This window comes from Felis catus, chromosome A1 (assembly GCF_018350175.1).
Source record: "Felis catus isolate Fca126 chromosome A1, F.catus_Fca126_mat1.0, whole genome shotgun sequence".
Taxonomy (NCBI): Eukaryota; Metazoa; Chordata; class Mammalia; order Carnivora; family Felidae; genus Felis; species Felis catus.
The window spans coordinates 16967463-16982867 of NC_058368.1; the positions used below are offsets into that span (position 1 = coordinate 16967463).

Genomic DNA, 15405 nt, shown 5'->3' on the forward strand with positions numbered 1-15405 from the left:
CATGCAAAGATGGAGAAGACCCGTTCGCTGCCCTTCACAGTTCAAGTCCATGCTCCAAAAAGGCTTGGAGAGGGGCTGTGATGGCAGCAGTTTCTAGCTACTTCAGCCATCATAGATATGATTGGATGTTCCCATCCTTTGGTTAAGGCCTGACAAAGTCCCGTTACAGCTTCCTACTCGCAAAAATTTAGGCTACACCAGATGATTTAAATGGTGTCCAGCGAAGAGTAGAAGAGCCCTGAGGCCAAGGTCCATGAGTCTGGAGATAAGGTAAGAAACTGTATGTAAAACAAAAAAGGCAAGGCCAGGAAACAAGGGAGTAACCAAAGGAGAGGGACAAAAGTAGGTAAAAACTTAGAACTCAGGAAGTAAGATAGAACTAGAAATTCTAAACTGGATGACTGGTCAAGAATCAGAAAGTCCGTGGGTAATGGAAAGGTCAAGGCGTGCTAGGTATTTCGGGGTATGAACCGGCTAGAGCAGTGGGTAAATTCGTGTTGACGTGTCTCAGGGGGTGTTCAGAAATCAGAATTTTTTTTAATATTTATTTTTGGGGGGAGTGCAAGCGGGGGCGGGGTTGGGGCAGAGAGAGGGGGACAGAGGATCTGAAGTGGGCTCTGTGCTGACAGGCTGACAGCAGTGGGCCCAATGTGGGGCTCGAACCCACGAATGGCGAGATCGTGACCTGAGCCGAAACCGGTCGCTCAACCGACGGAGCCACCCAGGTGCCCCCAGAAATCGGAAGTTTAATTTGGCACAACTACTGTCGCAGCCAAGAAGCAGGAGAAAATCTGAAGTCAAGGACCTGATCCGTTCAGTCCTTCTGGTGAGAACCAAAGAACCACATTAGGAGATTGCTCAAATAGGCTAATAGAAAATAGTGTGTTATTAGGACAGATACAGGCACTGCACATAGTTATGCTTTTCAGAAACTTCACTGAAAATGAGCACTAAGTAGAATAATGGTGTCTTCAAATTATTTTTCAACTGCAAATTATTGCTCTTGTAATAACTAGAGTGACAGTATCAGTGTAACAAGATGATGTCTAAAGTAAGAAATGTCAATTTTAAACTGTAAGCCTATATACAGTATTGGTTTGCTCAGGCTGCTGTAACAAAGCAACAGAAACCGGGTGGCTTATGTAATAGAAACTTATCTGACAAACAGTTCTGGAGCCTAGAAGTCTGAAACCAAGTGGTCAGAAGGGCTGGTCCCTTTCGATGGCTCTGAAGGATTCCACCCTTCTCCTTGACGGGTCGACAGCGCTCTGCTCCCCGTCTCTTCACATCTTCCTCCCCCTGTGTTTATTGTCTCTTTATTCTAACTTGCCCTTTTTATTTATTTTTTCTTAGTGTTTATTTATTTTTGAAAGAGAGCGAGAGAGTGGGGGAGGGGTAGTGAGAGAGGGAGACACAGAATCGGAAGCAGGCTCCAGGCTCTGAGCTGTCAGCACGGAGCTGGATGCGGGGCTCGAACTCACGAAGGTCATGACCTGAGCCGAAGTCGGAGGCTCAGCCGACTGAGACACCCAGGCACCCCTAACTTGCCCTTTTTAAAGGAAACCAGTATATTGAATTAAGACCAATACTAAACACCTCACCTTAACCAAACTAATTATATCTAATGACCCAATTTCCAAATTAGATGACCTTCTGGGGACTAGACCTTAGGATGCCAACATGCCTTTTGTTTGGTTGTTTTGTTGTTATGCAGGTGGTTGGAGAAGAGGACGCAATTCAACCTATGATAGCCTACCTCATGCTGTCGGTCAGTCACAGCTTTCCCGATAAGGCTATAGGTGAAATATATATATGAAGTACAAAATGTGCCGCCTGCCCCCATCCTTGCCTATGTGAATAGAATTGACAAATCCAATCAGAAATTTATGAATAAAGCCCCATAATGTAAAAAGTCAGTTGAGTCCATTGGTATAAGTTTCCCTTCTAGGAAAGTGAAATGCATTTTAATCCCCAAATTTCACTTCGCCTCTTCCAACAACACATCGCCTAGCGCCAACGCAACACCACGGCAAGACTATGACATTGAGTTACTCTGTTCTTTGGGTCCTCCCCTGGGAACACGGAACAGTACCCCAGAGGCCTACAGCTGAAGGAACAGAAGTTCTGGCCTGTAATTCAGAAACCTTAACGAGGAGTCCCCAAACAGTCATCAGCTTGAGTTTTGGACCGTGGCTGAAAACTTGTATCTGTAAGATTTCTCAACTTAGATGTTTTACTGTACACAACCATATCATTCAAACAAACGAAAAGTTGTTCTTTCATTTTATTTTTCTTTTCAGTACCCAGACTGCTTTCCATTGCCTACAAAACTTACAAAGATGCAACAAGCTGGATCCATCATTCAAACTACCCATCTGATACAAAAAAAAAAAAAAAAGTGTGTGCATCCAAAGTGTCCTCTGAAAGAACGACATGTAAGCAGAGAGAAGCTGTTAACCTGGAGGCTTCATATTAAATGGGAAATGGAAACAGCAGAGCCAATTATAGGTACATTTCTGCTTGTTGAGGAGACTTCAAAATAGAAGTTTTTTTTAAAAATCTGCCTCTAAAGATTTTCTTTTCAGTAAAACTGAAAAAAATATGTGATAGGCCATATATAAAAAAGAACATCCATCCTGCCTGCCAAAGTAATCGTTCACTTCCCCTTCCCAGATTCCAGGCACAGGATAATTGCCTCTCGGAGATGCTTTGTTGTTTTAGGCGTTCTAAATAAACCTCTCTCCGGTGGCCCCTCTTAACAGCAGCACCCCCCAGGAACCCGCCATTGAGCCTTGAAACTGTAATTTGTTTCAGGCACTCCGAGCAAAATACATTGTCTCCCAATCTCTAAACTTGATAATTAGGTGTATTTAGTTAGAGTTAAAAATAAAATAAAGTGGAAAGTTATCCAGGTGCAAGTTATCAACCTGAAGAGATGGCAGAACAGAGCGGGGGACTTCAGAAAGCAGACACATTTTTGGTGCGCGTCACATGTTGCAGACACTTTGCTGAGTGCTTTATCCAACGTACCTCTTACTTCTTCCCAGTGATCCGTTTAGGTATGTATTTTATGGATGTTGAGGGAGCGGAAATGACTTATGCACCAAGTAAATGGTAGAAGTGGGAGTCAAACCCACATTTGTTTGAGTCCAAAGCTTACATTCCTTCCACTCATTTCCAGCAATTGAGGCATAGGAAGAGAATGTGCAGAGCATGCCAATTTAATTTTTTAACCCATTGCATTCTGGTCCCTGGCGTCTTGATATCAGAATTCTGTCTCTGCTACATCTCACCCTGCACCCTTGACCCATAAAGCCTTTACAGGCATTCTAGTATCCATTCTTTAGGGCGTGCTATTCTTGCCTAGAATGTCCATTTCTGCTCCTCTCTCTCCGCAAGGTTCTTAACTAGGTGCAGTGACACTCTTCTAGGAGACGTGGGAAAGTCTGTACGGAGTTTATGGTTGTCATGATGGGGGTGCTATAAGCACCGGAAGCTGGAGCTGCTTAGCAGTCTGCGAGGCCATGCCTCCTGGACAGCCCTGGACAGCAGAGAACCGCTCTGTAAAATGTCTATTGAGCCCCACCAGGAGCGTTGACCCTGAATGTCACTCATCCCTCCAGCGCCACCACCTGCACGAAGTGGTTAATGTCCCATACCCTTGGACCTGAAATGATGTGCCCCTCCTCAGGAATTCAGAAAGTCTTCTCATGTGCGTTTAGTGCTAACGAGTTTGAATTTAATTGTTAGTTATCTTCTCTTATTGTTTTATGCTTCTTTAATCACAATCAAGACAGCAAATATTCATGTAGCTTATATAGCGTGAATTTGCCAGTCATTGCTTTCAGTGTTTTATGCATATATGAACTCACTTAATCCTCCCAGTAACACTACGGATTTTTTTTTTCTCATTTTGCAGACAGAAAAACTGAGAACAGAGAGATTACTTAACCTGCATGGAGTCACAGGATTCACAAGTATTGAGGGCTATGATTCAAACGCAGAGATTTTGGCTCCAGACTCTGATTCTTTTAACTTCCAAATTTGATAGCCTTTCCAGAGAAACATGTCCTGAGTGCCTACTATAGACCAAACACAAAAATAAAACTTTAGTTTTTAGAAAACATCAATAAAACTCTGGAGTAACATACAGAAGATCCAAAGATGGACGCTTAACCCAGCTAAAGGGGATAAGGAAGGTCTCCCAGAAGGATGAACTAAAATCTGGAGCATCAAGTTCAGGGCAAGAAGCAATGGAAAATGAGGCTGGAGAGTCAGCAGAGACAGATCACAGCGGAGTCGCGTCAACTAGCTTACGCCTAATCTTGCAGTTAGGAGCTTTTAATCGAGTGGTTACCCACTGTCGTCAGAGTTTTGCCAATATTACCCCGGCATCTGTGTGAACATGATGTGAGGAGAATAAGATCGACAACAGGGACGGCCATTAGGAGGCTGTGTTGTGCAGAGTAAAAGATGTGGTCGGGGATGGTGGTAACCATGACGATGATGGCACGTGCCTGCCTGAGCGAGGGCATCACTACCTCTGCCACGGCCTGGGGTGGACTGTTCTCTCCAGGCCACGTTGAATCCCCCACCTTTCGTCCACCTTCCTTCGGTGTCCACCTGCTACAGCCCCGCATGGACCCTACAACTTTGCTTGGATAAGTGGATTGCAAATCAAGCATGTAGTTCTTATACTCAAACGGAGAGACGACGTCATGCACGGAGGTGAACATTCAGCCAGGGATCGTAGCATCTGGATTCAGTTCTGGTGTTGCGTTTGATTACTTGTGTCTCTTAACATCTAGGAATATATTTCATTATCCGTACAAACAGGGGCACTTTTGGAAAGGCCAGAAATAGAGAAGGTGTCCATTAGCTTTTTCAGGGATGAATGTTACCTATCTCCTGAATACTAAATGGTTATTTTATTATAATCCTGGGAAGTCTTTAAATGTCTTTTTCTTATTTTGGAAGAGACACCTCCGTTTTATCATTTTGCCTAAAACAAGCTTAAAGTTATTACCTTTAAATCTGCAAACTAGCCAGGCTGTGCCCTTGGTTCACTTCTTTGGAAATTCTATGGAAGTCAGTGGGATGTGGAAATGATTATCTGACAGCTGAGCCTGGCCTGTGTTCCTGTGTGATTAGCATGGCGGGAGGCCAGATAGAACTTGGGAAGCAAAGGGCTGTATTTGCATGAACAGTGCCCCTGGAACGTAAATTTTAAAGGGGATGCATGAGGGAAATAATGACTCCAACAGACCCGTCTGGTCCTCTGTTTTCATCTTCACCTACCAAGCACCCTTCGCTGTAAAGATACAAGATATCTGTTACATACGTACATATATATATATTTTTCATATATATATATATATATATATATATATGAAGGGAGGGGGTGGGGGTGGGGGGTGGGTGTGTTTTCTGTGCTTGGTGTGTTAGTCTGTGACGTCTGTCTGTGTTGGGTGCCGTGTATGTCTCTGTTTCAGGCAAGATGAGGACTGGAAGGGATCCCCAGGGAAGTCACACAGCAGGTAAATATCTCAAGCCTTAGCACGGTTTTCATACTTAGCAGTTTATGCACCTGTGTTCCCATGTGTATTGTGTGTGACTGCAGCCCAGAGTCTGTGTGTTCTCACTCTGTACTCAGCGTGATGTTTGGCACACAGAAAGAGATCAAAATTTGTTGAGTTTCTTGTGATCAAATCCGCCCCAATTTTGCTAATCAGTTTGGAGCGATTGCTTCTTCTTTTTGTATGCGGCTCTGGGAATTTCTCTCAAGCAAGGAAAATAAAGTGGTTTTTGATATATATGGCAGAGAGAGCGTTAATCCTAAGATGGAGGGGTCTTTGCAAACTCAAGAAAAGAGCACTCACTGGGGAATAAAAATTCGCTGAAAAAGGAATTCAAATAACTTATAAGTGGATTTAAACATTTTCAAACTCCCGGCAATCAGAGATGCAAAATAATACAATATGATGCTATTTCGTCCATCAAAATGCCAAAGATTAAAATCTAAAGATGATGCTCAGAGTTGGTAAAGATGCAAAAAATAGATACTCTTACACAGGCCGGGTGTAAGTGGAAAGTGATTCAATGTTTCTGGAGGGCCTCTGGTAACATTGTCACAAGTCTCAAATATCTCCTTTTAACCTGTATTTCCATTTTCAAGAATTTATTAAGTGGAAGTGATAAGACATGTGAAGAAAGGTTTCTGTACAAGAATATCCATCGCATTACATATAAAAGCAAAAAAAGAAAACATAAAGGAAATAATTTAAATGTTAAACAATAGAGATTCAGGTATAAAAGTATATTGCACATAAAATGTAGCAATACCATTGGAAAATATTCATGATAAAATATTAAATAAAAATAATGTATAAGACTACATATATAGGGGTGCCTGGGTGGCTCAGTCGGTTAAGCATCTGACTTCAGCCCAGGTTATGATCTCAAGGTTTGTGGGTTCAAGCCCCACATCCGGCTCTGTGCTGACAACTCAAAGCCTGGAACCTGCTTCGGATTCTTTGTCTCCCTCTGTCTCTCTACTCCTCCCCTGCTTGTGCGCTCTCTCTCTCTCTCTCTCTCTCTCCCTCTCTCTCCCTCTTTGTCTCAAAAATAAATAAATACACATTAAAAAAAGACTACATATATAATGTACAAAATATTATATAACTGCTTCAATTTGGGCAGTGGTTAGGTGATTTAAATTTTTTTGACATTTTTATATTCTCCAAATTTTTAATATGAGAGCATGTGTTCCCTGTGTGTCTGTGTATGTTTAATCTTAATTTTTAAAAGTTGCCGCTATTGAATATGTATTACAAAAAGAATAAAGTTTGTTGAGAATCTGTTAAGATTTTGGAAATCCTGAATGTTCAATGTACTACCTCTAGATATTTATTCAGGAGAGAAATGCCATAATTTCCCTCTTTTCTTCTACTTCCTTGGACAGTTCCTAATGCTTCAGTTGCTTGCTGAGTATCAAGTCAGCTAACATTTTTTCACTGTCAGACACTGCTTCTAAATGCATTGTTTTGTCTTTTTTTTTTTATATACTTAGGTATTTCATCTGTTTGATGTGGTTGCAAACGGCACTGTTTTCTTAATTTCTCTCTCTGATAGTTTGTGATTAGCGTATAGAAATGCAACTGATTTTTATGTATTGATTTTGTATCTTGCAAGTACTGAATTCATTTATTAGTTCTAAGAGTTTTTTTGTGGATTCTTTAGTTTTCTACACATAATGTCGCGTCATGTGCAAACAGAGACAGCTTTATTCCTTCCTTTCTGATCTGGATGCCTTTTATTTCTTTTTCTTGCCTAATTGTTCTGGCCAGGACTTCCAGTACTATGTTGGGAAAAAGTTCTGAAAGTGAGGGGCACCTGGGTGGTTCAGTCGGTTAAGTGGCTGACTTCAGCTCAGGTCATGATCTCGTGATCTGTGGGTTGGAGCCCTACATACAGCTCAAAGCCTGGAGCCTGTTTCAGATTCTGTGTCTCCCTCTCTCTCTGCTCCTCCCCAGCTCATGCTCTGTCTCTCTCTGTCTCTCAAAAATGAATAAATGTTAAAAAAAATTTTTTTAAAGTGCTGAGAATGAGTATCCGTGTCCTTCTCCTGATTTTAAAGGAAAAGCTTTCAGTTTTTCGCCATTAGGTCTGCTGGTAGCTGTGAGCATGTCCTAAGTGGCCTTTATGTTAGAGCTACATTTCTCCTATACTCAAGTTGGTTGAGAGTTTTTCTCATGAATCAATGTTGAATTTCATCAAATGCTTTTTCTACATCTATTGAGATGACCATATCATTTTTATTCTTCATTTTGCTAATGTGGTTTTTCACAGTGGTTGATTTGCTGATGCTGAGCATCCTTGCATCCCTGGAATAAATTCTACTTGATCATTTTTTTTTGTCTTTAACCAAGTGATTGTTTTTTATTCTAAATAATACATGCTCATAGAAGTTTTTTAAATATTGAAATGTGTAAAGAATGAAGTAAAAGTTTCCTATGAACTCACTTTCAAGTTGTTTTACTGTTGGTTTTTTGTTTCTTTTCAAAACTTGCTACATTTGTTGCATACAACTGACAATATTTTTAATAATATTTATTGGACATGTCTGTATTCTAAATTTTTCTCTAGGCACTGGGGAGACATTGGAACTAAGTGTACTCACGTCCCTTAAAGACTTTTGATTTTAGTAGAGTAACAAATAAAAATAAAAAAAAAGTATATAAAATAATATTAGGAAATAAGTGCTAGGAGCAAACAATAAAGCAGGATAGGAGAATAATAAGTAATGGGAAGGACGGTGTTAGTTAAGGGGGTCAGAGATGGCTTTCTTGAGGAGGTGTTTTGTGCACAGCGTGAATGAGTTGAAGGACCACATTCTTAACGGGGAGACAAGCCTGTCTGGCAGAGGGAAGATGGATGTAAAGTCCACAAGGCAGAAGCCAAGGTGGCACGCTCCAAGAGCACCAAAGGGCTCAGTGCGACTGGAGTAGAGACCATGAGGACAAGAGCAGGAGAAAATGAGGTCAGAGGAGCATACAGATCATAGAGAATTTGTTAAATTCTTTGGATTTCATTCTAGTGTTGTGTGAAGTCACTGGAGCATTTAGCAGAATGATGTGATATGATTTGCATTTTTTAAAAAAAATTTTAATGTTGGGGGGGGGACAAAACAGAAGAGACTCATAAATATGGAGAACAAACTGAGGGTTGCTGGAAGGGTTGTGGGAGGGGGGATGGGCTAAATGGGTAAGAGGCACCAAGGAATCTACTCCTGAAATCATTGTTGCACTATATGCTAACTAATTTGGATGTAAATTTAAAAAAAAAAAACTAAAAAATAAAATTAAAAAAAAATAAAATAAATAAAATAAAAATAAAAAATAAAATAACATTTTTCTTAGTGCTAAATGAAGAATCAGCTTTATATCTCTGGCCTTTAAAATGGGCTCATACTGCCAAGGATGTTATTTAGTGCTTCAGATGGGAGACAACTTTGAGAACCACTAAGTCCATAAGAAATGTTATCTGATACACATACATGTGTATACATGCATATATATATAAGGAACATATTTCTGCCTACAAAAATATTGGAAGTCTGAATAGTTTTAGCTATGTATTCTCCTTGCATATTGCATTCCCTAATAAATTTGCCATAAGGAACATGAATTGGCTTCTCTATACAGTGATTTATAATAAAAGGAGAGAACATCTGATTTGTCTCAGCTTTTGAAATAAAGCACATTTTTATTAAGTTGTGCTTGACAGAAGCAGTTACAATTTGGCACTACTGGGAACCTTTTCTTTCTCTTACAGATTTTATTGACATATTGGGATGGATTTATCTTTTTACTGAAGGGTAATTGTCAGAGCAATTATGGGCTGTGGTGATTTGTGAATTTCTTTACCCTGACTTTCGACTATTTGCGCGTGAACTTTAATATATAAATAAAAATTAAATTTATTCAGTAAAGATTGGTCTTCATTCAAAACATTGATTTCTCCCTCATAATTTCATTGAGTACAATTGATCCAAGGTATCTTTACTTTGACTATATCCTTGATTTTAGGATAAACACGACACAGCTATCTCCAGAACTTGGAGAAGAATCTGTTACCAGGTCAGTCTGACTTTTCAGGCTGGCGATGCCACCCTGGACTCTTAATGGAGAAGGAATGTCTCATAATTAAATGACAGACAGATTTGGATTCAAATCTTGGATTATTTTTGTTTATTTCACAGTAAAATAAATTAAAAAAAAATGACACGAAGCATGAACCAGTACATGTGGAAGTACCTGGAAAGATGCTCAGTAGAAGTTAGCTTAATTTTTTCCCTTATCATTGTCTTTCTTTGCCCCCACCTTCTTCCCAACAAAACAAACAAGGATTGTATTTTTGTTGTCTTGTAAAAACAATTCAAAGATAATTATTTATATTCTCATTGCATATGAACATCTTCCATTTCTTTACCATCTGTACTCCCATTACTCTCTGGGTAGGTAAATGTTTATCCCTTCTTATTTCTCCTATTTGATTTAAAAATGTAGTCCCCTCTTTTTAGGAACCCAGAAAATATACATTATCAGCTACGGTGGAAATATGATTAGCTGCGGAGTAGTCATTCCCTAGTAAAGTAGGGTTTACTGGGTGAGGACCCCTCACAACTCCTTGTGCTTTCTTTTTTTTCAACGTTTTATTTTTTATTTTTGGGACAGAGAGAGACAGAGCATAAACAGGGGAGGGGCAGAGAGAGAGGGAGACACAGAATCGGAAACAGGTTCCAGGCTCTGAGCCATCAGCCCAGAGCCTGACGCGGGGCTCGAACTCACGGACCGCGAGATCATGACCTGGCTGAAGTCGGACGCTTAACCAACTGCGCCACCCAGGCGCCCCTCCTTGTGCTTTCTTTTAAAGACCCTGGTGAATTGCCATGGACATTGTTCCCAATGGGCAGACATTTCTCATTACCTAGCATTGTGAGCCACTGTTACTTCCAAACTGAAGCATAGAAAAAGGCCTCTTTGATTCCCATATTTCTCTAGAGGAGGCAGATGTTAGGTGGAGAATCACAAGCTGGAGGCAACATAGATTTCTAGGTCACTTCAGGAAGGATGGCTGTCTCTGAGTCATTGGAGGAGCAGAATGCTCTGCATGAGAAAGAAGTAGATTCGTGTTGGGTTCACTCTTAAAGAGTTTGGGGTCATATCATAGACGACAAGCCAATCTGTATTCACTAAAGCTATAGATGAAGAAATTCATTTTACTTGTCAAGCTGATTAGTTCACTCAGAAAACTGTCACTAATTATTATATTGGGCCAGGAATTGTGCTCGATGCTGTGAAGGATGAAAGAGAAATGAACAAAACCTGGAACTGGCTCGTAGGAGCTGATGGGTCTAGGAGCACCACCATCTTGTGTCATTGGTTTATTAACAGTCTTTCAAAGTATCTGTACGCACTTAATTTCACTTGGTTTTCACAAAAGACCTATTAATTTCCATTTCACAAATGAGTAAACCAAGACCCAAATCCATAGGGCAATTAAGTAAGAAACACAGAACTTAAATGAAGTCTTCTGATTTCTGCCTACTCGGATGTGCCCGCCAAACTCTAAACTTCTGTAAATGAGCTGTCCTTGCAAGCAGTCAGGAACCCAAAATAAGGCATGTTGGAGGGAGGAACAGAGTGTGTTGTGCTCAGAGATTTTGCCACTTGGGGACTGCATCTTTGAGGGTGAACACAATACCATAAGAAAGGTCTCTTTACAATAATGAAGTTGTTTGTTTGTTCGTTTGTTTCCCCTCATTAACAGGGGTGTGGAGGAATAAGAAAGACACCTAAGAACCGGGGCTTCAATTTCATTTCTCATTATATATAGAACTCCTGGATGGGACATTTGCCAAATACATTTTTAAATACTATAATACTGTATTATAATTTGCCTTTAAATAATTATTTTACATCTTAAAATCATTAATGAAGAATTAAATTATTATGTAATTTATCCCTTATTCCACTAACTACCCTACTAATCCCACTAATATGTAACACTTTTCTGTTTGCTAAGTCATTTCGTGACATGACACACACATACATATTCTTGTTTTTAAGTTAGAAGTAAAACCTGTATGAATTAAATATCTTCGAAGATATAAAGCCTACAAAATTATGAACTTGTGAATACAGAAAATGTGCATTGTTATCACATATATTCTGAATGCTTAGCAAGGGTTCATTAAATATTTATTAAATCAGTGCATGATAAATAATAAGTAAATGACTGCATAAAACAGGGGCACAAGAACTATACCTATAACACATTTGGAGAGCAATTAGAGACTGAACACTGAAGATTATATTTTAAAGGAAAGAAACATCAAGCAGAAGGGAAAAGGGTATGAGCTGAAGCAACCGGGGATATCCTGACAGGTTAACTTAACTGTGAATCTTTAAGTCTCCATCTAAAAATTCAGCTCAAGTATTTGAAATTAATTCTATTGTAGTCAGTATTATTTTGTTTCTGTTTTTATTTTACCCCATCTTATCTTTCTGCTCTGTAAAAGATAATATAAATGAGTTACATATAAGAGTGCATTTTCTGGGGCGCCTAGGTGGCTCAGTCGGTTGAGCGTCCAACTTCACTCAGGTCATGATCTCGCTGGCTGTGAGTTCGAGCCCCGCGTCGGGCTCTGTGCTGACAGCTCAGAGCCTGGAGCCTGCTTTGGATTCTGTGTCCCCCTCTCTCTCTGTCCCTTCCCCACTCATCCTCTGTCTCTCTCTATCTCAGAAATAAGTAAACATTAAATTAATGGCATTTTCTACCATCCAGACAAAGAGAAGATCATTACACAATAGCTGTAAAAGGACCACAGGTACAACCTTTCAGAAGAAAACACCCAAAACTGCATTAATCCAGGCTGACTTGTTCCTAGTGTTCTGTCTTGGACAATCTAATTAATTAATTATTATTTCCCTGTAATGATCAAACTAGAGAATACCCATACCTAATTACCTTTTTCCCCTATGTGAAACATTCTTTTTCATTATTATGTAAGCAAAGGCAATGAACTCACATTACTAGAGAATGAGGAGGTAGCTTACTCTGTAAGCTTTATTAGGAGAAAAGTGGATCTCTTCCCAGGAATGAAACATTAGCATGACTGTGAGTGGATCTGTATGTTAGAATGCTGTTGTATCAGGGTTTTAGAATTTTGCCATATCATTGAGTTAGAGGGACGCTAAATTCTTGCGATCTAACCGAATGCAGCAATACAGACCACAGGCTATGAATGCTGAGTATTTTATATAGTCAATGAGTGGGACAAATTTTGTGCAATCAAATCAAAGTCGATTTCTTTGATGAATACCATAAGTGCCCATGTGCTATTTTATTGATTACTAAGAGCTTCCTATGTTCCACAAGAACTTTTGCAAGCCATGAAATTCTGTTTCATGAAAATGGGAATCCAATCATGGAAGCGTCGCTTTGGGGGAGATTAAGGTCACAGGAGTGCCTCTGATTAAATCCAGGGTTTCCCTCTGGCTGACCTTTGATTCTTCTCAAGAACTTGGAGCAGTGTGTACTTGAGACCCTAGAGTTCTGTGATCATAGCATAAAACATTCTTGCCTTGACATAAAGTCACATCAACAGGCTCCCCAAAGATTATCTGAACTGCATCTGTGATATCCCTGGATAAGTTGTCTGAAAAATGATGCTCGTAGAAGTTCAAAGCCTATCTTTAGATAATGATCAATGAAGACTCACTATTGAAATGTTGGGAAATATTAACTAAATGCAAAGACTAATGTCTTTTGTGTTAAACCATTCTAACAATTATTGACCAAAAAGGCTCTTGCATTTGTTTTTACTTAGGAAAAACAACAACAACAACAACAACAACAACAACAACAACAACAACATATAAAAAATGCATCAGTGCTTTTGATTTCTACTGTAATCAAATTGCTACCATGAAATATTATGCACTTTATAATAAGAAGTTATATTTGTATATTTATTTGAAATGCTTTTACACATATTATCTCAATAAATTCTAATAACCACTCTGTGAATAAAACTATTTGCACTTCACAAGTAAGACTGCCAAAGCTGAAAATGGTTAAATATCATGCCTAGTTTACTAGTTGAGTTAGGATGACTGAAAGAGAAACAAAAAAAACTTTTTCTTAAACAAGACACAATTTCTTTTTTTTCTTAAGCCTGTATGTTTATATTTCTCTCTAGGGCTGAGATAGTGCTTTACTGATTAGAGATCAAAGATCCTATTATCTTATTGCTTTACAGTGTAAGGCATTCAGGCCCAAGGTCACCTCATTGTCAAGAAAGGCTGCTGAAGCTCCAGCATTTATGATTATATTCTAGTTAGAAGAAAAAACAAGAAAGGAAGTGTCATTTTTAGAAGTCATACATTCCTCTTCCTGATGAGATTGTACATGGACACACATGATTGAAAAGGGGCTTGGGAAATCTTTTGGTTCTGGGCTCCATGTGTCTAGCTGAAAATGGGGGATTACATTACTGTAAAAACAAGAGGGACTCTATAAAGGATCAACTTCCAGTCTCTGTTAACACTTAGCATCTCATATCTAGTAAATGATGACACTTGGACCACAACTCAGACTGTCATGTTTCTTACCTCATGGTCTAACAGCAGTGTGTTGTCATATAATGAGAGAAGAGGTTGAGACATAGCCTTGTTTTTCACCATTCAGAGCTGTGACGGTATCCATCATGATTCCTGCCTGCCTTCATTTTTCCACAATTATTTAGATATAAACTTTGAAGAAACACTAATATCAGTTCTACTGTTACGAAATATTAGGCTGTCCAAAGAGTCTCTGGAGTTAACATCCAAAATTATTTCTCTGCATGCCTTGAAAAGTCCATAGTGTTCTTAATTGTTTTCTTGTTAAGAAAGAACTGAGTATGTCAGTAAACAGTTGTGAAATGCATGTATCTTCCCCCCCATACAAGATTTTAGATCAGTGTTCATTTATTTTCAATGACTGAGGAAATAAATATCATTTGAGGGAACTACCAATGATAAATAGCCTACTAATTTCAGAGTGATAGAAGAATTTACATCTTGTGCTTGGTTGTCCCCTTTGGGACCACCGACCTTAGAAATTATGAATAATTTAGCTAACATTGGGACGTATAATTCAACGCTGGAACTCAACAAAACTAGAATTTTTGTATTTTCTCTGAGGGAGAGACGATTTCTTGAGCATTTTGTCATTAAGGTATATAAAATATTGGCGTTAAGATTGGTTTAGAAGTTTTCTCAGTGATTGGCTGAAACTAGAACCATGCTGGACAGAATTTCAGTGCTTTTATATAGATATGGCTTGTGTTTGGGATTCTGCTTTCAGGGCTGATTCCCCAAACGTCTAGAAGATGTGAGAAAACAAAACAAAAAATTTTGAAGGAAATAAAACGCTTAATGAATAGAAAGGGGTTACACTGATGTTAGCAGAACGTAGAGGTTTAAAATAGCCTACAGAGGTAGAAAGCCTTCAAGTCTGTGTCTGGAGATATAAAAGAGAAAATAAAGAAATAAATTATTTCTCTTGGTTCAAAGAGCTACAAATGCAGTTAATCTGATAATGAGAAGCAGATCTAGAAGTTTAGACTTTTTATTACAACAATAGTCTTCATATTTTAGGGACTGTCAGAATCACCTGCTAGGTTTGTAACAGAGATGACTGGTCCCCAATGCCTGAGTTTCTGATTCAGTAGATCTGGGGTGAGGCTTGAAATTTTAATTTCTTACAAATCCCCAGGTGATGTCAATGATACTGGCCCAAGGGCTGCACTTTAAGACCATTACGATACGGAATAACTGCTCAAGGAAACAATTGAAA

The 15405-nt window shown here is 39.2% G+C and overlaps 1 long non-coding RNA gene across 1 annotated transcript; it reads left to right on the forward strand.

Annotated features, from left to right (window-relative positions):
• The first annotated feature begins 610 nt into the window (after nt 1-610).
• Nucleotides 611-3707, forward strand: LOC123383852. The gene is made up of 3 exons (XR_006594138.1): nt 611-826; nt 1715-1768; nt 2301-3707. It is a non-coding gene; the product is annotated as an uncharacterized LOC123383852 (long non-coding RNA).
• Nucleotides 3708-15405: the final 11698 nt, after the last annotated feature.